Raw genomic sequence first — 22120 nt, 5'->3', positions numbered from 1 at the left:
TGCGTCTGCTGTGAGCAGAGGCTGCGATCTGCACCTTCTCGGGGGTCCCTCCAGCATCACTCAGGGGACCCACCCCCAGTCAGCGTTCCTTCCAACGAAACGAAAAATGAAAGCAAGTCCCAGGAAAGAGCGCTTACCCACTTCCACAACAAGGTACAAATCCCCTAAGGAAAAGACCCCAGGATTGGTAACCTCCCACCCCCAGAAAGAGACATGAACCGATTAAGCATCTCTTGCGACAGATCGTGGGGCCACCTTGGCACACACACTACGGAGACCCCAGAAGGGCCGGGAGGCGCCACCCCACCCCTGCCGCAGCCCTGGGGGAACCCCGTCTGTACTGCAGTGAAATTTCCCAGGAACCGTCAGGGATCCAAGGTAAAGCCTGCCTGGGGAGGCGCGCATGGGGAAGTGCGCGTTCTCCAGATGGAGTCGGGGTCCAGGCGCCCCGTGGAAGGCACATCAGGGCAGCCCCGGCCTGCAGGGAGGTGGCGGTGAGGGGCAGCAGGTGCATGTCCCACCTCCAGGGCCTATTCCCAGGCAGGGGAAGGCATCTGCCGCGCCCACCGCGCAGCGAGGCCTGGGGTCTGTCCAGTGCCAGCCCCCGGCAAGCCCACTCCAGCCGCGTCGACGCAGACAAGCCTGAGCTCATCCCCGCCTGAAATGGCCACACCGCCCTGCTCCAGGGCTCCTCCGAGGCCACCTGGGCCGCCCTTCTTCCCGGCCTGCTGGATGGGATGGGTCCTAGCAAACCCACCCAATCGGGCGCAGAGCCAAGCCCTGCTCCCCAAAGCCTGGAAGCGCTAGCCGGTCAGACAGAAGGCCCTCCCGTCCCCTTCCAGAGCGGCTCTGTCCCAACCCCGACCCCTGGCCGCGCATCCTCCAGCAGCCCCGAGCCGGGTCATCGCCACGGGGGTGCAGGGCCTGGGTCTGAGTCCCGTGAGGACCTGCACGGTGCAAAGCCGCAATCAGGAGCAGCGGGACGGCGCCAGGGGCTCTTCAGAACCGGGGCTGAGACACAGGCACATGTTCTGGCGTCGCTCCGGGCTCCGGGCTGATGCGGAGCACACCGCGTGCGCAGCCCGTGGGAGCAGCCCTGTCCGAGAAACACGGCGCAAACAGAAACTCCGTGCAATCTGGAAGTTTGGTCCTAAATCCAGCCCAAGCTGAAAGGAGCCGCAGCTCCCCAGGCTGATTCCGTCAGAGGCTTATGTCTGCGCACCTCCGTCTCAGAGGCGCACCCCCGTCTGAGAAGCACACACTTGCACACACTCGCACTTACAGACACCGGAGGGCCTGCAGCTGCCCAAGGCACCCTGCCCTTTGGGAGCTCCGATCCCCTGGGGACCATGAGGGGGTTGACGAGTCCGTCCCTAGGACATAAGTGAGGAGGAGGTTTCTTTACAACTTGGGAGCAGGAAGCTCCTGGGAGAAGCTGCCACTTGCCTGAGCCCCAGAGACCAGACCAACAACCGGGAGGGCCACGGCAGGGAGAGCCGGGAGCCGGCGCCGCTTCAGCCCTCCGGTTGCAGGCGGCCTGGGAGGCACCGTGACATCACGCTTCATTTCCCAAGACCCTAAGTCCCAGCAACCTGAGAGACACCCAGCTGATGTCCCCAGTCTCGTCTTGTGGGAGAGTCTAGAGAGCTCGGCCATGTCCTGCACTAGGCTGGACCCCCAGGCCGGACCCCCAGGCCGCGGCTCCCACCACCGCCTCGCCGAAGCCCCTTCCCCCTAGGAGAAAGGCTAAAGGAAGGCTCTCAATCGGCCAGAGCCTCCGAAGTTTGGGGGTGGCAGTGGGTTGCTGGGCTCGGTGGCTCTTTGGAAGTGCAGGCGGAAGGCCGTGAGGCTGTGCCACGGGCACCGTGTCCTGGGGCCCAGCTGCCCGTCACCTCTTACAGGTGCCAGTGCTGCTGCTTTCGAGGGAGACTGCTTCCCCGGACCCAGTCCTGAGAGTTGTCCACCAGTGGGCCAGCCCCTGAGAACGCGAGCCATCCCGTCCCCAGGATCCCACTCACAGCTTGTCAGAGGGACTGAGGGGGTGTGTGTCCCCCAGGGAGAAGCCCAGCCCCTGCGGCCACACGGCGGCCCTGCCCCACCCCCAGCACAGCTCACGGGAAAGAGCCTTCCTGCAGGTCTCAGCATTCCTCCCTCTGGACACGTGTCCCCTGAGCCCCCAGCAGCTCAGCGGGGTGCCTGTGTGGTGACCCCTCGCTCTGCAAACGCCCTTGTTCCTAAGCAAAAAATGAGACCAGATTAAAACGGCTGTCCCACCAGAAGACCCGAAGCGGCCACTCAGATGGGACTGTGGCCACGGGACGCCGCAGCCAGCGAGTCCCACGCAGCCCCTGTGACGGCGTCCCGGGCTTCCTCAGCGGAGGAGTTTGCCTCCAGACCCTCCAGGGACAACGGGCTTCCCAGCGGCCACGCACTGCAGCTGTGCGTGCGGACAGACGCGCTGTGCCTCTCCTCGGGGTCCGGGCCTCAGGGGACGGTCTCTCAGGGGAGAAACTGTCCTTTCTTGGGAAAATGCAGCTGAACCCCGGGGGGGCAGGTGAGCCTGAGCCGAGCACACGGACTCGACGCCGGGACGGGCTTGGCCTCAGCACTAAGGCGAAGTCGGGTCGTTGGAGAAGTGGCGCCGGGAAGGAGGGAGGAGCCCGGCCGAGGGGAGCTGCCATCCCTCCCTCCAGCAAACCCTCAGGAAGCAGCTGCGGCCATTTCCAGGGCACGTTTGTGGTTCTAGACAACGGACACCAGACGGGAAACCTAGAGCCGGAATCCCTGGACACACACAGCTTTGCACGGGGAGGGGAGAAGAACCAGAGAAATGAATCTCTGCGAAGTGTGGTGCGGCGCTACGGCCCAAGGGAACGCCAAGCAGGGCGGGGGACGTGGGGGGCGGGGAGAGCCTTAGGGGTCCTCACAAGGCAGGGGACATTTGAGCAGACGGGGCATCAGGAGAAGAGCCCCACCATGGAGGCGAGAGGAAGGGCCTCGGGGCAGGAGCACGTGGGGGCGCCTGGTCCACAACCAGCCAGGATCCCGCACGGCCGGGGCAGGAACGCTGGTTCTCCCCCTTCCTGGGCTCTGACCCGCACGGCCACTGCACTCCAGCTGCGGGGCGGATGGGCAGGCAGGCAGGCTCCAGGTTAGGGCGGAGAGCAGGGAAGGCGGGGAATGGGGGTGGGAGGTGGGAAGCCCCCAGCTGTGGAAGGACAGCTGCAGACTTGCAGCTGGGCGGCGCGTAGACTCTGGGGGCGTCCACACAGGGCCTGCGGCCACGGGGCAGGAGGCTCTGGAATGTGCTGAGGGGACGGTAGGGCTGCAGCAGGGGGGGTTGCAGGGGGGACTCCCCCAAGGTAGCCATCTTGGCCCGGACAGGTGCAGGGTCCAGCGGGTGCCGCAGGGCCCGGTGGAGTAGGATCGTCTGCATCGGAGACGTCTGAAACCTCCCGAGGGGCCCCTTTCAGCTCCACTTATGCAAGCAGAGAGGAGAGGAAGCGCCTGAGGAGCGTAGGAGCCCCCGGTTCCGAGTGGGCTGCGACCCGCCGCGCTGGGCACAGGTCTGCACACCCCAGGCTGCTGGTCCCCCAGGAGCCACAGCCAGGGTGCGGCCGGCTCTGCTCACCACAACCGAAGTCCCCGGAACTCCAGCTCCTGGCCAGTAAGGCGCGGGCACTGCCTATCCCCACAGGGACCCCACGGGCATCAGTGAGGCCTCCGCACACTGGTGTCCTGCTCCCCTGACCCCCTCTCGACCTTGGAGCACCCGACTCTTCTGGGCCCTTCCCTGTGCTACCTGCTGACACGCTGTCTGCCCGGCTTGGCCGGCCGGGTCCTGAGCGGCCCCATCTGCTGCATATCCTGGGCTGGAGGTGAGCAGGTGCCGGCGTTCTGACCTCACGACCATGAGGACTTGGGTAATTCGTTTAAGAACAAAAAGCCAGACTGCCTGGGATCTTCTCCCCACGGGTGCTCTATTAGACACCACTGTTTATCTCAATGAGGGACATACGAAGACAATCGCAGGGGCCTTACTAGCAATGCCTTTTCGGGTCTCCACAGTTCCTGCCCTGGTGCCCTCCCGGCTTCCGGGGCCCCGAGCTCAGGCGGGAAATGGCCTCTCGGTCCCAGCGCCTGGTTTCCCCCGTGGCTGCGCGTCTCCTGGCTGCGTTGCCACTCGCCTGCAGTGGGTCTCTGGGTCCGGAGGGCAGCTTTCCGTATCCGCTGACCCTCCAAGCCTGACGGGCTCCACCTGAAGCCCAGGCCTCACACCCATGTTCAGAGGCCCCACAACCAGGGCCAAACTGAATCCAGGCCCTTGCTGCCCGGCTCCACCACGGTCTGTGGGATGAACGGCTCACAGGGCAGAAGAAGGCGCCCCCCGACCCGTCATGGCCTCCAGTCCTGCCCAGGCTTCCCTCCCTAGCCCGCGGGACCCCTGGTCCCTGACTTCCCAGCAACTCCCCATGACAGTGGCTGCTTGTGTCCCCGACGTGGAGACCCTGCCCGTGGGACAGACCCCACCCTCCAGGCCACTGGGGCACAGACCGCTGGGGTGTCTGTTTCACAGTTGCTCTCCGTCTGGGGTCCCCAAGGCCGCCCGTCCAGGCCCCGGATGGAGGGGATGCTCAGCCTTCCGAGGGGCTGGAACCCTCTTCCAGGAACGCGGGCAGCTTATCTCTCAGCACGCAGGCCGCTCTCACCACCAGCGTTGTGGCTGTGAAGATGTGCACCGGCCGCTCCTTGCTGGGAAGGCCCCGAGGGTGCAGTGCCCCCCGCCAACGCCAGCTGCCTGAGCTCGGGGACTGGGGTGGTGGGTTTCTGACAGGTCAGCTGGCCACCTGGCTGACCTCCACGCACACGCCTGTGGCTGCGGCCGTGGCTGCGGCCATGGCTGCCGGGCCGGGGATGGTCGGGTGTCTGTCGGCTGCGGTGTTCTCAGATCCCACGGTAGCAGCCGGAGTCCCAGGCTTAGAACTCTCTAGAACATGTTCTAGCGCCTAAACCAAGGAGCAGCAGCAGGACCTGCCCAGAAGCACATGGTAGAAGAGAGCGGCCACGCTTCTCGGGAGCTGCCAAGTCTCCCTGCCCACGGGCACGGACGTGAGGGACATTGTGACGGTGACCCAGCACACCCCCTTAGCCCGTCTCTAAGAAGAAGGAGCTGCCCGTCAGGATGGCTCAAGCCCACAGCCCCTGCCCTCCCACACGCCATGCAGAGACCCCCGCGGCCTTGCCCCGCCAGACTGCAGGGGTGTGATGTCCAGGCTGCTGTGCCCTCTGGCCCTGCATGCCACCATGGGTTTCCTGGCCCGCTGCCCCACTTTAGGCTTTCCCGGGAAGAGTCCATGTTCAAATCCACCCCAAAGCCTCTGGTTTCCCCTCTGGCTTTCCCAAGAACCGTCTCAGCAGGGTGCCCTTGGCCCCCAGGGTGCACAGGAAGGCAGTTCCCTAGCTCACGGGGCTCCCGTGTCTGCCACTGCTTTCCTCGGAGGCCTCTCTGCCGGCATGAGGGTCGGGGTTCACCCATGCCTTAGAGGCAGGCGAGTGAGGGTGTCTTGCCCTCACTCGGAGCCGGGGCTGAGGTTCAGGGGCCACAGGAAGAGTCCCTCTTCCGTTAGGCACGGGCCCCTCTTTCCAATGGCCTTGCGGACACCCTGTCTCGCCCCTGGTCAGAGGAGTCCCTGCTGCTGTGTGACTTCCCCTGGGACGGTGCTACCTGTCCGACTCTGCTGTGCTCTTCTTCTTTTTTTTTTTTTTTCATTCTCAAAACCATAAAATTGCATTATCAAAGATTTTTTTTTAGCATTTGTGTAGCTGGAAAAAAATACATTTTGGAGACACTGTATCCTAAAAGTATAAAGCAACAATTGACTTATTTTAGTTGGTTAATTTCTTTTTTTTTTTTAAATTACATTTATTTATTTTCAGCATAACAGCTCTTCTGAAGCTGGCCGGGGCATGCTGGCTATCTCCTTCCTGCTAAGTTCACCCAAATCCAGTTCTCCTGGGCCCGGAGTGTCGCCGTCCTGCACGTGCTCGTGGGAAAGCGCATGGACGCCAACGGGCCGCATTCTAGAAGGACTCTGCCTCCTGCCACCTCCTTTTGGAGCTCGCGCAAGCCACTCCTTGTGTGATGGATCTGCTTGGTGCTCAGAATGATCAAAAATATTGAAGGGTAACGATGATTTCCTTTTAAAAATGATTGATTGCTATCAAGTGAACACGGTTCAAGGGAAAGCAGTGAATGCATCGGTTAACGGAAGGGCTGCAGGAGACCCAGGGCAGCGTCCACATGGCCGGGCCGGAGCTCGTGTTCCGACGCCCACCCCGCTCTTCCTTCGCTCTGGGGCTGCGGGCGGAGCGTGCGGTGGTTCTCACCAGCCCCACAGAGCGGGCGACTCTCACTCTGGGAGCCTCAGAAGAGGAAGGGACCTTCCACCCTCAGTGCCGCAGGGACCCAGACGCCTCGGGCCGTGCCCGCTGCCTGCCCAGTTCAGAGACGGCAGCTCTGCCCTTGAATTACGTTTTTCTTCTCACGATGATTTGTGAGTCTTGAAAAACATTACAGTTAAAAAAAAGAAATTCAAAGGAGACAGAGGAAATGAATAAAATCCGTGCGCGGAGGGGAACACAGTAGAAGCCTCCAACAGGGAGATTTCATGCTTTTGTTAATTAAACGAACAAAGGGAAAACAGTGCAGTAGGCTATATCCCGCGTAACAGCTTCCGCTAATAAAAAGTAATAGACAATTTCCTGCACTCGGTTCCTGTGAATACGATTACAGCAGGTAATGGAGTTTGGGGACCGGGGCCGTGCCGGCTGTCAGAAGGAGGGCCACCCCACCTTCCTCTTCTCTTTATTAAATGACTCAGTGCAGCCGTCTGTGTCCTATCTCTCCCTCTCCCAACGACTGGATTGTATTATTTTACATTTTGATTGAAATGATGTCACCGCCAGATAAAGGCCGGGCCCCCGCACTGTAATTGAATGGGTCCGAGTTGTTTATTCTAGTGATCTACGGCGGCGCTGGGCTTGTCCGAACACCACCGCATAAAGGGCCTCTCTTGTTTAACACGCTGCTGATCAGATCGAGTCACAAAAAAGGTATTGAACTGGGGTGGGGGGGTCAGGGCCTGGAGCTGGAGTTTCAGGGGGAAAAATGGAGGGAAAAAAGTAAAATGAGAAGAGACGCCATCTGCCCAACTTTCCAGGTGTGCCTGGAAGTCTCCGTGAGTGAGCTGTGCACGCGTCCACGTCAGCCGCTGTGGGGACGGCATCGAGACCACGGCCTGTAGGTCCGCCTGCCCCACAGGGGTGTCGAGGTTCCCCCTCCCAAATGCTGGGCTGCTGCGTCCCTGGGCAGGAGAGCCTGGCTTGCCCTAAAAGGTGAACTTCCGTCCATTTTATTTGGGCATGAAAGTGACATAACCTCTGCTGGGGTGAGAATCGGGGAGGGGTCAGGTCGCTTATTGTTCAAGTTATTAAGTTTTTTCAAAAATAACAATATTCCTCCCCAAAATCCTGCATCTGAGACTGAGCCACGGTGCCACGCTCTGCCTCGGGAGCGATGGAGCGCAGCCCACCTGCGTCGTTACACACGGCATCGTCACGGGAGCCCTGTTACCTGCGTCAGTATAACAAGGGAGCTCTGTTCACCCGACGTCCTTGGAGATAATGTGCAAACTTCCTTGTAAGATGACGCCAATTTGATGTGTAAAAAGGTAAGAGCCCAAGATGAAAAGTATGAAGTCGTGCTGTGAGTGGGACCAGTGTCCTGGGACTTTCTGCCTCTCCGGGACGTACAGCCCACTCTCCTCACTGTCAGTCCTTCTCACTGACGACCAGGTGGGCTCTCGGTGGAGCCCTGCAGTGTTTGCAGAAGCACTAGATGACCCAACGGGAAGGCAAAGAAATACTTATCAGTAGACCTAAACGCCGTTTATCAGTACTTAGCCCTTGTTCCTGACTTTTCTGCACACCCGGATTGCACCTTGTAAAACCGAGGCTCGTAGAAGTAAAAATCCAGACCCCAGTCTCTTTCCCTTAAAAATACCCAATTTATCTTAATCTTGATGCTCTTCCCCCAAAGAAGTGGACGGGCAAGAGGCGTGTCCTTCAGCAGGCGAATGGACTAAGGAACTGTGCTCTGTCCAGACCATGGGACATTATTCAAGCTAAAAAGAAACGAGCTCTCAAGCCACAAAAAGACGGGGGAAACTTAAAGGTGCATTACTAACTGGGAGAACCTGGTCTGAACGGAGCCCCCTGCATGAGGATCCAACTCTGTGATGTTCTGGAAAATGCAAAGCTATGAAGACAGGATTTTTCAGGCAGTGAAAATACTGTATTTTACTACAGTGGTGGGCATCTGTTATGACACCTTTGTCCAAACCCACAGACTATGCAACACCCAGAGTGACGCTCATGGAACTTCAGTTAATAACAGTGTAGCAGGGAACAGGCCCTGGGGGGCTCCGTCGGTTGACCATGTGACTCTTGGTTGCAGCTCAGGTCGTGATCTCAGGGTGGTGGGATTGAGTTCCTCGTCGGGCTCTGCAATCAGCAGAGTCTGCTTGAGATTGTCTCTCTCCCTCTCTCTAAAGTAAAGAAATAAAATCTTTAAAGAAAATAAAATAATAATAATGTAGCAATATCTGTTCATGAATTGTAGCCACTGCACCGCACTAGAGCAAGATGTCAGAAGGGGATGCTGGTATGGGGGTGGGGCGTGAGGGCATGTGAGGACCCTCTGCTCTCTGCTGGGCTTTCCTGTGAATCTAAAACTGCCGGGGTGCCTGGGGGGCTCAGTTGGTGAAGCATCTGCCTTCGGCTCAGGTCATGATCCCAGGGTCCTGGGTTCGAGCTCTGCATGGGGCTCCCTGCTCAGTGGGGAACCTGCTTCTCCCTTGCTCTCTGCCCCACCCCCTGCTTGTGCTCTCTCTCTAAAAAAGAAATAAATAAAATCTTTAAAAATAAATAAAAAGATAAAACTCTTCTACAAACAAAACAAAGTCACCGTTCTTGAAAACCAGGATGTATCTCCCCCCATCCAAAGCCCACTCTGGTGTCATGCAGCCTCCTTGGGGGTCCCCACACCCGGGGCAGCTTCTCTCCCAACCTCCACTGTGCCCCCAACAGACCAAGGGCCCTCAGTCCTGCTGGAGACCCAGACCTGCTTCTGGAAAGGGGACTGTACTCTGTACTTCCCCTGCGACCTGGAGGATGTCTGAGACCCAGCCTAGCTGGTGCCACAGGGGCTGTGCCCGACCCACAACACGACGCAGGCATGACCCCGCTGGGATCACAGGGCACTGACCGCCATGTGTTTCATGTGTTTTCTGCCCAGAGATTAATAAAGTTCCTTTGTCACATAGGTCCTCAGCACCTCTAGACATTTTGCTAACTTAAAAAGTGAAAATACCACAACAGCATGGTCTCATTTGATTTCAGTTTCTTGTGAAATGTACATTAAAGGAAACATGCAGACACATTAAAACGTTCCCCGCCCACACAAATGCACCGGCGGAGGCAGAGGGCACAGGGAGAAGACTGCAGAGTCAGCACGTCTCTCCTGTTAACCTCCCCTCGTCCTGTCCTCAGAGGAAACATCCCAGCCACCCCGCCCCCGTCCCCATTTCTACCCAGTCTGGTCCCCAGATGCTCCCAGCAACTGTCCTGCTTGTGGAACACAGTGTCCCTCTCCTTCCCGTCCGACAAGCGCGTCTGTCTTCACCTCCCCCGTGTCGAGCTGGAGGCCCTTCTACTGCTGAGAGACCCAGAAGCATCCAGGGACACTTGTAGGAATCCCCCCATGACGAGTGTCCAGCCTGGACGTCTCTCTGTCCTCCCCGAGCTCCGGCTCCCCTTCACCAACGAGAGACACGGGCACCTTGCTGGGAACCTGTCCTGCTCTCTCCGGCAACACCAGCAGGGGCCAGTGGGCCCCCAGCCCTCACAAGGTAGCACCACAAAGGGAGGACAGGACCCACATTCTGCACCTAATGGGGGGGCTTCAACAGGACCAGGCTTTCCTCACATGGAGGGTGGAGTCCATGAGAGTCACACAGGGGTCCCAAGTGGACTGAAAACAGACAATCAGCTGTAGGCAACACTGTCTTGAGTCAGACGTTGAATCATCCAACAAGGATTTTGAAGTAGCTGTCCTAAAAATTCTTCAATAATCCATTACAAATTGCCTTGAAACAATTGAAAGAAAATCACAATCAAGAACTAGAAGCTAAAAAAAAAAAAAAAAAAAAAGGAAAAGGCAAGCAGAAGGGAAAGGCCTGCTTGCTGGACCCAGTAGCACCACGAAGGCGCAGCAGAAATAATAATCTGTGCACCTCAGGGTAGAGCAACAACATTCACGCGGCCTGACAACAGAGAGACGGGAAAACCAAGGAGCCCCACGGATGTGGGATCAGCAGAGGACCCAAGGTCTCATCTCCGAAGTCTGCAGCGAGAGGGGAGGCTCTGGAAGTGCTTGAAGAAATCATGGCTGAAAACAGTTCAAGTGTGGCTGGAAGACAGAAGCCGCCACACACGAGGTGAGCAAACCCCCAACGGGATGAATCAAAAGCAAACCGACAGAACCACAGGCACCTTCATAAGGAAACTCGTGGGAACTAGAATCAAAGACTGAGTTGTGAAAGCAAGAAAAGCAGCTGGCGGCCGACGGCGATCCCCAGTGCAGAGACTACAGATTTCCCACCATGTGCCATGGGAGCCGGATGGAAGTGGCACCATGTCTTGCCAAGAGCCCGAAGGGGAGCCACAGGAACCTCCAGCAGGTGGAAGCAGTGGACACAAAGACATTCGCAGAGGAAGTAGCTGAAGGGATTCGCCGCAAGCAAACGTCATAGGCCATGGTTTTACCAGATCTCTTTAACTATGGCGGTATTTAAAAGTAGAACGTGTTTGTATTCCTCGTTCTGAAAAACCTTAGGATTGTTCTTACTGGATGTAGAAGAAATGATATCCCGTCCCTGTAACCTACTGTTCTGTGGTGATCTAACAACATCTACAGGCACCGGTATCATGAGCAGGCCTCGAAGAGCGTGACACAGACTTTGCTACTTGTATTTCTTGATACGGAGTGAGTGAAGGCCATCCAACATGCTCCCAAAGACCAAGAAGTGATCACTTACTGTCTAGAAAATCTTAGAGGTGCCTGGAAATTCTTGGCATTTTCTGGAAGATTTCTTGCCAATGCAAATGCATGTATTTTTTATAAACATGTTTAACACCACTCCAACATGCTTTATTAGGATTAAAGGGACTTCAGGTTTGTCGAAATTCTCTCTCTAATCCAAAATCCAAATGCTCCTCTGAAAAAAAGAAAAGCAATCTGCTAAAAATAAGACTTTACACTTGATCTTAGCCAAAAGGCCGAGAAGCGATATAATAAAAATAAGACTTTAAATGGGAGTTAATAAGTACTTATTCTGAGAGTGAAATAAAGTGTTTTGTCTTGAGGTGTATCTCATAAAAGTTAAGTGAAGCTGCAGCATGAAATCAGTGCAGAACTGTGCCCCAGGGCAGGGACACTGAGAAAAGGACCATCCCTTATCACGACGAGAGGGAGAGGGCACAACAGGGCACCGTCAGTGCCCAGAGCCGTTTGCATCCGGCCTGGGTCAGCCCAGCGTCGAAATCTGCTATGAGATGTCTGGACCCTCCACGGCTTCACGTTAAGGAGCCCTTGGCTGGGAGGGGGAGGGGCCCCCAGATTCCGCTGTCACAAGAGAGTTCCTGCAGATTAACCTCAAAAATTTCAGGGCAAGAAAAATCAGAGCAGCTGTATGTGAAAATGTGTAAAAAGAACTTGGGGTGTAGAGACAGATAAAACATGGAAATCAGCCATCCAAGTGCAGACAGTGTTGGGCACACTTTATGACAGATGCTTAAAATATTTATCATAAATAAATGTACCCTTTGGCTTCTCCTTAAATTTCATTCCTAATCCCTTAACTCGCCGAATGGAGTCTGAGCAGCACAAATTGATAGTTCGTGTTCTCGAGGTCATCTACTTTATGCGCGACCCTCCTATAAATATTGGATAAATGTATTTTGGCATATATTAGGAATCAAGCGTATAATTCTGATACAGAGCTTTAATAACTATTTGTGTTGTAAAAACAAACAAAAAAAAAAAAAAACAGGAAATTGAGAAAGATAGTTTTCTGTCCATGGGGAGTCTTATCATTTCTTATCATTTCTTAGCCCCCAAATAGGAAAGGTTTTACAAAGAAATGGAAGATTTGTCAGACTTTAAAGCAGGGCTGGGGCTCCATGTAAGGAGAGATTTGTTCATTTTAAACAATTGCCACTTCATGTGATGGCAGGAAACTGGCCTGGGTTCACCTCAGAGGTGATCTGGGAATCCCAAGCCCCAGGCTGGGCCTCAGGGTCCTTCACTTCAGGGGAAGACCAACCAACACACACAGGTAGTGGGAGAAGTAGAACTCCTGTTTACAAAACCCAGGCTCTTTTCCCAGACATTTATAGGGGGAAATTGCAGAAAGTGGCCCTGGTCCTCGGTATTCTGAAAGGACGCCTGTGTTTAGGTGGCCGTCAGCGTCCAGCGTGTGAGAGGCACTGGGAGCTCCCAGCCCTGCCTCCTTCTTCGGACTGGCGCACGGAGCTGCTCGTGGGAAGCCGGGAGACGGCAGCAGGCTGGTCTTTGTCAGAAGATGTGGACCTGCCCTGTTGGGGACACGGCAGGGGACACAGCCCTGGAGAGGCAGGAGAGGGAGCAGCCAGAGTCTGGGGCCTGGAGCAGGAAGAGGTGCAGAGATGCATTTTGTCGAGCATCACGTGGCAGAATCCTGGCCTCTCCGCTAACTGAGAGGATCAGGACAGTGTCCTCTTTCTATTCAAGGAGGCCCTGTTGCTTTTACGGGGATGTTGGTATGTGTGTATGTGCACATGTCTGTGTCCGTGAGCACGAGAATGGGCACACACGCATGTGCAAGGGTGCACCCTAGTAAAAGGAGCCTCAGGGAGAAGGTGGGGCCCTGGTTTCTCTCCAAACTTGTGTCCTCGCTGACAGCCCCAGGAGTCTTGCTGACCATTCCCCGTCATGGCAGCCATGGGAAGGAGCTGGTAGCTCTGTATTCAGAGAGAGAGGTGCTGAGCATCAAGGACTTCCGAACTGTCCTGGAGTCACCGACCAGCCCAGGGCAGAGAAAGACCCTGGCCGGTCCTACTGGAAAGCCTGAATTCTTAAGAACCGCCTCCTGCAAATGCAGAGCTGAGCACGTCTGCTGGCAACAGCCAGTTGGGGACTGGGAGACGGACAATCCTGGAGACTGAGTCCACACCGAAGGCCAGGGTCCCCGTTCTCTGGGCTTCTGTGACGGTGGCTTTTTACGGCTGCAAGTTCACCAACCAGATCTACTGGTGGGGCCAGGAGGGGCCTCTGGTCATGACGGGTGCAAGGGGTACGCCCTACCATTGGTGGGCCCAGACGTGGCTCTCACTGGCCCTCCACCCAGCCGCACGCAGGGGATCCTGCGTGCAGAAGAGAGGTCAGGAAGCTTAGGAAATTAGAGAGTTCGGGAAAGTTCGGGAAAAGAACAATGGTAATGTCTTCTAGTTTTCCAAAATCGAGGAAAATCATGGTCTCGTATAAAAAATAGGAAGAAAACTTTTAGCCGCTAACGACAATCTTGCCAGCCTGTCATCTTGCTTCCACACACAGAGCAAAGGACGTGTTAGTACTGAAGGAGGGGACCCTGTCGATAGGGGGTGGCTCTAGAGCCGTGCCCGGTGGTTGCAGGACAGACCTTGCCCCGTGCTCAGCAGAACGCGTGCATTCCCGAAGCCCCTGCACCACGGACTTCCAGTCCGCCTCTGAGAGGCCATGGCGGACACAGGGCTTCTGGAACACGCCCTCCTACCGGCCAACGAGTGATCATGTAACTCATAAGTAGGGTTGGCTCCAAACCCAGGTTAAATCGTGGTTAATATTTTCTTTTTTTGTTGTTAGGTTATGTCGGTCACCATACAGTACTTCACTGGTTTCCGATGTCGTGTTCCGAGAGTCATTGTTTGCGCGTGACACCCAGCGCTCCCTGCGGTCCGTGCCCTCCTTAGCACCCACCACCAGGCTCACCAGCCCCCCACCGCCTCCCTCCAAAACCCTCAGTTGGTTTCTCAGAGTCCACTGTCTCTAGTGGTTCGTCTCCCCCTCCGAGTTCCTCCCCTTCCTTCTCCCAATGTCCTCTGTGCTACTCCTTGTGCTCCGCGAGTAAGCAAACCGTATGATAATCGACTCTCTCTGCTTGACTTGCTTCACTCAGCATCATCTCCTCCAGTCCCATCCATGTTGCCTCAAAAAACTAAAAATTGAGATACTTTATGATCCAGCAGTTGGACTACGAGGTATTCGCCTCAAATATACAGAAGTAGAGAAGAGAAGCGCCATATACACCCTAATGTTCATAGCGGCGATGCGCACACTCACCAAACTGTGGGAAGAGCCTGGACGTCCATCCACAGAAGAACGGATAAAGAAGCTGTGGTCCATATACGTAAGCGAGTATTACTCAACCTTCAGAAAGGATTTTTTCCAGCTTTTGCATCAACATGGACGGTTAACATTTTCTAAGAAGTTCTTGTTCCCAGTCATTGTGCTAACTTGCACCTACGCATGTAATCCCTGTGGGAGCTGCTTGGATAAGGACAGTGCGTCAGGAGAGACGATGTGCTGAGTGCCTGCTCTCACAGTGAAATGCTGAGCCAGAACTCAGACCAGACGGACCACCTTCTTGATTCCTGCTTGTGAGTAGCTTCAGGCTAGACCTTCCCAGGGCAAACGTACATGGCATCTCGCCGTGGCACCAAGGACTCACCATGGGGGACATGGCAGCAGCTGCCCTCTGTGACCTCAAACATCAGTTCTGGGCATGTGACCCCAGCATTCCATGGCCATCAAGCATCCATTTTTGAGATTTTCCTTTGGCTGATGTATATACATGTACCCTACTTGCTTCCACAAATCACTTGAAGGAGTTTACAGAAACTAAGAGAAAATAAAACCGCATGCAAATGTAAGCAAAATCTTTGCATCAAAACCCACTAAGTTGTCTTCCTTTAGAGCCAAAGAGCCTCTCTTGGACCTGGTGATTCTCCGCCACAGACCAGGGATGGAGAAGTGGGGACACCCCCTCTGGTCCTCTTAATGGACATGCCGCCATGGGGCTGTAGCGTATTTCTCTAATCTCTTCTTGTACTTTAGCCACAAAAGCCTGTCAATGAGGAAAAAGTTCCTTATTTTGTAGAAAATTCTCTCATTCTGTAGCTTAACCCCCATCACCTTCACAGAAATAAATACTGAGTTTTGACAACTGTGTTAGACATGTTCTCCAGAGAAGCAAAACCAACAGCACATGGTGATGATAGATGGACGGACAGATGGATGGATGGACGGATGGACGGACAGATGACAGATACGTACACACGTACGTTCATGTGTACACGCAGAGGAGAGCCAAACGAGCTGTTCTGACCGTCTGACCCCATCCCTCTGACGAGAGTATGATCTGCTATCCACTCCCATCTTGAAAAGGTCAAAAATAACCACAACTTACTTATCTCAAGAAAAACACAGAGCAGCAGTGATGCATCATTCTTTGAATTAGGCAGAAGGAAATTTTTCCTTAGAAATGACAGATTCTAAGGATTAAGAAGGCAATCTTCAGGGGAAAAAGATTTGTCACCACCCAGCCCTAGTGGAAAGGCAGGTGACATGGCTATGCCTCTGCCGGCAGGTCCCCCAAAAGGCAGAGTGTGGCGGCCCCAGCAGGCTGCGAGCTCAGGTCCCTCCGTGATGGGTTGCGCGGGGGCCCGGCCCTCTGCCCAGCCCCTCGGGTCTTCCTTCTACAACAGCATTTGAATATCTCCTTCTTTGGGGTCAGAGAAGCAAGATTCAAGTGTGATTGTTCCACAAAGAGGGCAGGTGGGGAAGAACTCAGTCCTGCTTTCAGGAATGCCCGCCAGGAAGCCGGGGCACAGGGAAGGAGGAGTCGCAGGGTTGGGCAGACACGGGGGACTCAAGTCCACGGAGTGCAGCCACGTGCCACCTCCGCAGAGAGGGCCACTCCTGCAGACCAGCTCCTGCCCCCCCGGGAGGGGCCAGTTCACGCAGCCCTCCCAGTCAGCCCGGAGACCTCCGCCCACTAGCAGAGCACACTCAGCACAGAGGAGAGTGATGCTCTCCCACTCCTTGTTTCCTGGGGAGAACCTAACAGTGTCGGGAAATGGGATGCTCCCCATCGTCTCCACGACGGCACCCCATTGCTCCACTCCCCCGCGGACACAAGCCCCACGCTGGTGTGAGATCCCTTCTGCGTTTCACAGGACACTCGTGGTCCTGATGCAAGTGACTGACACACTGTCCATTCAGAAGCATCACACTGGCTTGCACCCTAAAAATTCTATTATCTTAATGTCCCAAGAGTTGTGACTGGCTCTTTGTGAAGGAAGAAACCAAGTTCCGTGATAAGTCGATTCACATACGTCAGCTGGAAATTAAAATGACACTGTGTGTAAAAGTTATCTGCCCATCGTTCCATAAGGACAAGGTTTGGCAAGGGCTAATCCTCCAAAGGGGGCTGTCTTCTCCCCACGATCACCTTGGTTTACCTCCTGAATGTCCCTCCCCCCATTTGTGTGGCTTACCCTTGCTCTGCCCACCACACGTGGGCTGTTCTGCTCCCCCCACCCCCGCAGCCCAGCCCAGAAAGTTGGGGGTCCTAGGAAGGCAGGTTGGCCAAGTCTGACTCAGAAGACGTAGTATTCACGGAGCAGGGTGGACGGTAAACCTAGAACCAGGGACACAAGTCTGCCCTGAGTGCCCTGGCTTCACTGATGTTTTTAGGAGTTCCAGAATGAAGCTAGTTTTACCGCAAAATACAGCACAGGGGGGAAGGAACTCTACGTTTTCAAACGTCTACCATGAAATTCCACTTCCTACAGAGTGTGGTGCTAATAACCTTACTCTTCTTTAGCCTCTAAGTGGCTTGAAATGCCAAGTGTGCATGTGTGATTTCCCCGTGTCACCAGAGAGTCACCAAAAATATGGAAAGAGAATACTGTGTGAAGTAAACTATTTAAGTATACTGAAAAGTGCATTGTTTTAAACATTGCAACATCCAACCTTAGGAATAGCAAAGCTTACCGGTAAGAAATCACATCCCCAAAATGAGGTATGGGCCGTTCCCCACGTATTGTCCTCACTTCTTACGCAAAACGAAGTAACCCTAACTTCTCAGGCCATCGCCTTACACGGCTCTTCGATGATGAAGTTTTGTGGGGTGGACATAATCGGGAAAATGTAATTCAATTGTTTTTTAAACTTAGCCATTTATTGCAGTGTGGGCAAGATGTAAACATTTCCATGAATCATACACGCAAATAATGAAAACTAAAAATGAAAATGAATTCTTCGTACCAGCAGGGTAATAGTTTAATTGTATACAGTTATTCTTACATTAAAAGCTGCATACCTGGCAAGCTTTATCGGGTAACAGGGACTTTTAAAATGTGCCAATGTTTCTGCACAAGTAACGTGGGTCAATTGCAGAAGGGATAACCGTAATGATTAAATCATTAAAATTTTGTCTATGCTTCACAGAGCATAGAGAAAATTAACTTCCCACCAACCTCATTTTTCTGCTGAACATGAAATAATGATTTTCTGCCAGTATAATTACAAAGCTAACATCTGATAGAGTCAGCAACCAGGGGGGATTATCGCAGGCACGAATATTAGACCTCATTACCAGCTTGACTGCAAAATTATTACATCTTGTAATTGGAGGGTGAGATTTATATACAGATTGGCCGGGTTTCTGTAAGATTGTAATTACAAGCTTCGTTGGTTTGCTACTTATCACGCGGCGCAGGAGGAGGAACAAACAAGCGGAGGGAAGACCATTTCATTAAGCTGTAACCCTATCAAGGGAGGGACGCTGTAACGTCCCTGTATTTATTAGGCCAAACAGAGCTGTTTGCAGAAGGGGAGACCATTTATTACCGCCTGACAAATGGGATTTCATTTATTTAACCTCGGCGATCTATTTCAGTAAAATGTACAAACGAGCCATCCATTTTATGATTCCGGAGTCAACGCTCAATTATCTAAAGGCTAACTGAGTGTTAAAGTGGCCATCTGCTGGGATGAATTCATTGATTTAATTTGCTTCATGTTGCTGAATGGCGCGGCGCGGGGAGGGGGCCGGGCGGCCTGCGCGGAGGGGGCGCGGGCCGGCCGTCCCGGCGGGGGTCGCGCGCGCGCGCCCGTGCGCCCCTGCCTGCGCGCGCCCCGAATCCTTCGCACAATGGGGTCCGGGCCAGCGGGGGCTCCAGTGTCCGGAGACGGGGGTGAGGTTGCCCTGCGCCAGCCCTGCGCCTCTGTCCCCGGCGGCGAGCGGTCTCGGCGGCCGGGCGGGCACCGGCACGCGCTGCGCAGAGGCCCCCGCGGGCGCCCGGGCGGGGACGGAGCCGTGACCAGGGTCCACGCGAGCCGCAGGCGGCCGCTGCGGCCCGGCCCCGCCCGGGAGGGCGCACCCCTGCCCCCTGCGCCCCCGGCCTCGCCGCGCGTCGACCTTCGACGGCGCACGTTGCTCTGCAGAGGCAATCGCGTGAGTAACGAGGCGCTTCTCTGTGAGCCGCGTCGGGACCCGGGCGCCCAGCGGTCCGTCGCTGAGCGGCCCGGCCCTGCGCCCAGAAGCCCCTCGGCCGGGACAGGCCACGGGCGGCTGCGGGGCGTCTCGTCAGGACCTCACGCCCGCGCGCTCTGCGCCCGCCGCGCCCCGAAATCCCGCTCAGAGGCGCCGGGCAGATGCGGGAGATCCCTGGGGCAGCGGTGCCCGAGGGACAGGCTCTGCCCAAGGCCCCCCATGCGGATGGTGCTGCTGTGAGAGCCAGAGCCGCCGTTTGCAGGGAAGGGGCCCGCCAGTGATGCCTGTTTCCAGAACATTCCGGGCTGCCTCCGTCCCCTGAGAAAGGGCCCCTGATGACCCATTTCTCCTGCGGCAGCCCCAGGAGCCACGGCTAGCCTTCCGGAGCCAGCGCAGGGCTCTGCTGAGCAGTGAGTCCCTCACGGTTCAGGACACACACCGGAGGTGTTTGCTCGGGAGCAAGCCCATGCAGATGATGGCCACCGCCCTGGGTTCCTGAGTGTGCCAGTGACAGTCCACCCCGGTGCCTGTGTCACCCCAGGCGCTGCTCTGCTCATGACGCAAGGGGGCCGTTATGGTCCTTCTGTGTCACCTCCTTCCCATCCCGGCCCCTTCTGCTTCCTTCTCCCTCCAACCTTAGACCCTGGCCCTCATCAAATGCAGTGTCCTGCCAACAGATGCTTCCTGCAGGCCTGCACGGGGCATCCTCAGTCCCAGGGTCAGAGCGGCACCTGGACCCCCTGAGGGCCAGAGGGTCCACGGAGAACCTGCAGGGGAGAAACCACAGTGCCTTCTAGGGGACCCGCGGTCCTCCCCTCTGTGGGACCCTCTGCCCCCCCCCCCCCCGCCTTCGCCAGCACCCAGCCCTCAGGCCCCAAGTGTCAGCACTTAGTTGCTGCTTCCTGATGTCTTGTTAGCAATATCTGGAGCCCACTGACAGGTCCCTCCTCCAGGTGGCCCCTATCCGTAAGGTTACCAGGTGGCGGCCCTAGAGCCCCCCCTCCAGAACCGAGGCTCAGGAAGGGAGAGGAGAGATGCTCCTCTCCCATCACTGGCTGGGACTTCCCGTATGATTCGAGCCGTCTTGTTGTTCTGGCTCCTTGGAATCCAAGGAAAGCAAGGCCCTCGGTGTTGCCCAAGCGCTCCGTCCATGGCGTGGACACATGCCGCAGGCAGGCAGCCCCCACGCATCAGGGAGCCTCCAGACGGAGGACAGCAAGTGCGCCCAGAGGCGGAGCTGCCCGAGGGGAGGCTGTTCAGCACCCCAGGTCCGGAGTCCTCTATCTCTGAGATGCAGCGGTGGGAGCAAACCAGGTCGGCTTGGGGTCAGCCATCTAGACCGCCACGAAGGGGCTGAAACCCAAGGCGTGTGTCAGGGACGTCGCCCACGTGGCGCAAAAGTGAAACCACATTGTAACAAAGACCCCCAAGGTCCCACCTCCGGGAGACACGTGTCTCTGTCCTCCAGGACCAGCCCGTTTCCCTGCTTCCCGTACCTAGGCCGGGACTCTCCTGTGTCACCCCGTCCACCATCAGTCCAGCAGCGGCCATTTCTCACAGGGGGGTGTTCCCTATTTCTTCTTGGAACGAACTGAACCCATTGATTGTATTTATCTGGTTCCTTTTTCTCCTCTGCTCAGTACTTCTCCTCCACGGTGAGCACTTAGAATCACCGCAATCTTCTGTCACTGAAACCTTGAAAGCCACTGATGGACTGGCTGCCTTATTTTTCACAATTGAGGAAAATTCTTGGCTTTTGCTAGAAGTGTGCAGAGAGAAGAGGAACAATCGGTCTTTCGTCCCATTTTAAAACATAAACACAAATCAGTAAACTTGACAAGTCAGATCACTCTTCTTACACTCTGAATTATCCTATTGATTTTCGTATCTGGAGCAATGATCGGCTGCTCAGGCTGGTCTCCCCGGCCGCTGTGTGGGGCGGGCCGCTCTCGGCCATATTTGTCTTGGTTTGGAGTAATCGATGGGATGCCACACTGTGATCACGGCACGGCCTGGAAGGCGCCGTAAACCACTGGAGGAGAAAACCGAGGCAGTCCGCCGGGGAAATGGCCAAAGCGAGCAGACTAATCGCTGTCCTCACGTCATTCTGGTTTTGCAGACCATTGCCTGAAAAACCTACAAACCCAAAAATAAAACCAAAAACAGCAAGAACAGCGCAAGCGGGTCTGATGAACCACGAATCTGCAGGGGCCGTGTCTTCCGAGGATGGGGCTCCACTCCCGCGTGGGTGCACCCCTGCCTTAGGGGGCCCCAAGCCTCGAGGGTGCTGGTGACTGCTGCCACGGGGGTCTTGTCGGGGTCTCATTCACCTGAGACACCACGCACCTGGGCAAGATCTGGGTGGCAGTCCTAGAGGGGAAGGTGGCAATCCCCCCCAGCACACCCGAAATGCCTTTCCCAGGAAAGGAAGAGCTTAAGTGCTCCCCAGCCGGAGGTCACTGACCCAGACGGCCACTGGAGAGCATGAAGGAAGGGGTTCCGGCTTCGGCGAGACTCATTTCCTCCACGCAAGGCTCTTTCTCCAGGGAGCCTTCTTGTCAGAAGTACAATCTTTTTTGTCTGTACTATAAAAGAAATAGTTGTTTAAATCCCAAATGTTTTCAGCAGGAGAAGAAATAAACTGCAAGATATGTCTACTATTTTCTAAATATCAATGAGTTACTGTTCAATTCATTTTTTTACTTTAAGACATCAAAACCTACAAGATTAATTTATGTTGTTCATCCCCTGAGAAATTGTTCAATTTATAATAAACATTAGTACATAAACCGGGATGCATCCACATTTATAACTTATATCTAATATACTCAGAGTTCAAGGAAACCATGCTACCTTTAAAAAAAAAAAAAGTATCGTGATGCCAAGATTGATTGGGCACAAACAAGTTAGATTATGTGAGTTTGAATTGTAGTTTTTTAATTCAGTCCTTTTTCTCTAAAAACCTCCATCTCACAGCAAACTCTGCTTTCCAAGTCCAGAGCCTGCTGACCTGCCTTGCTGAAGGAGGCGTTTTGGCAGACGGCACGGTGCTCAGACTGCCGGACACCATGCGCATTTTAAAAGATGAGCCCACAATCCAAGGAAACGGTGACTGTTTCATGCAACGTTAATCTGTGTGCCCAGCATGGTCTTGCTGAGCGACAGAAAAGCCCTGGACCAGGGATAGGCAGAGAGAGGCTGACCCAAGTTTGGAGCTCAGCCGTGGAGGGACTGCCCTGGGCAACCAGGTGTGTCTTCAAGGCAGGGAAAGGACCTTCTACAGGCAGAAAGAGCACAGCTGGCAGGCGAGCTGGTCTCCAGAGACTGCGTCCTCTGCCCCTCCGGGCACATCCATCCACTTTGCAGGCTGAGAGCTGAGCGCCGGCGGCCTGGGACCTGCTTGTCCTGGGTCCTGTAGCCCAAAA

General features: G+C 55.3%; 1 pseudogene; it reads right to left on the bottom strand.

The window, feature by feature from the left end:
- Positions 1–11283: 11283 nt before the first annotated feature.
- On the bottom strand, positions 11284–11409 carry LOC131832753 (U2 spliceosomal RNA; annotated as a pseudogene).
- Positions 11410–22120: the final 10711 nt, after the last annotated feature.

Source organism: Mustela lutreola, chromosome 5, assembly GCF_030435805.1.
Source record: "Mustela lutreola isolate mMusLut2 chromosome 5, mMusLut2.pri, whole genome shotgun sequence".
Lineage (NCBI taxonomy): Eukaryota > Metazoa > Chordata > Mammalia > Carnivora > Mustelidae > Mustela > Mustela lutreola.
This window is presented reverse-complemented; position numbering and strand designations above follow the sequence as displayed.